Below are 1,096 nucleotides of genomic sequence, written 5' to 3'. Positions count from 1 at the left end.
TTAACCGACTGAGTCACCCAGGCGCCGGGACTCGTCTTTTTTAAATAAAAATTTTATATGCATGCATTCAAAGTTCTGCTTTCTGGAAAAGTCTGACAAAGAAAATAGAGTTAAAGTTTTTCTAGGGGTAAAGTTTTGAAATATTTTTAGGGTAAAGAAGTCTATTTTAAATAGTTCAAAGTTTAAAAAAAAAAAACTATTTTTGGTTTCCAAAGCTACTGAATATGCTAGATAGTAGGCAAACTGACTTTAAAGCTATAAATATATTAATCTCTTATGATAATCTTAAATCCCCCGAGGATCTAACATGCACACAGCATTGATCTTGCTCTATAACTGATCTTGTTCTAAGTCTGGTTTTCCATTTGTGTAGGTTATGCGTCCTTGGGGAAGTGGGCGGTTAAGGGAAATGCGGGCTGGATCTGGAGAAAAGGAAGAATAAAGGAAGTCTGCTACTGTGAAGAAGGGGTTCATTAGCTTGTTTCTAATCCAGAGTAATCTTTAAATCCTGCCAAGTTTCTGGACCACCACGAAGTCCCTTCAGTTACTTCAAGGACGTCGGATATTAGAAAATACTATCAAAATCATTTCACCCAGGTAAAGAAGCTATTGACTTGGCACGTTCTGGTGGGGCTGGTGGGAGCTAGGGCCCGTCTCCGGAAATCCACGGGGCTCGTTCCCAGCAGCAGCTCTCCAGGCCCCCTCCTGTTCCTTCCCACTGCCACGCCTTTGCCCCAGCAGTTCGTCTCGCCCGCAAAGCCCTCCTCATTTCTTGCACGGAAAGCCTGCTTTCCCGGTCCACCTACACCTCAGACCTTCAGTTCGCATCCAGCTTCCTCTTACGGGACCCCTGGACACTTCATGTTTCAGCCATCTCATTTTTACCTTTACTGACGCATACACGGGTTTGTCCTAAGTCTCGCGCTACCATTTCTAATTCGGTCACTCGTAGTGGGCAAATCTTGGGACCTGCAGCTGGACGGAGCCTGCGGCGGGCGCGGGGGGGGCCGCGGAGGCGTCCCAGACGACACCGGGGGCCACGGCGGCCTCGCCCCTCCTTCCGGTCCGGGCGGCGCGCGCGGTCACGTGGCTGGAG

This window comes from Neomonachus schauinslandi, chromosome 7 (assembly GCF_002201575.2).
Source record: "Neomonachus schauinslandi chromosome 7, ASM220157v2, whole genome shotgun sequence".
Classification (NCBI taxonomy): Eukaryota; Metazoa; Chordata; class Mammalia; order Carnivora; family Phocidae; genus Neomonachus; species Neomonachus schauinslandi.
Note: the sequence above shows the minus strand (reverse complement) of the source record.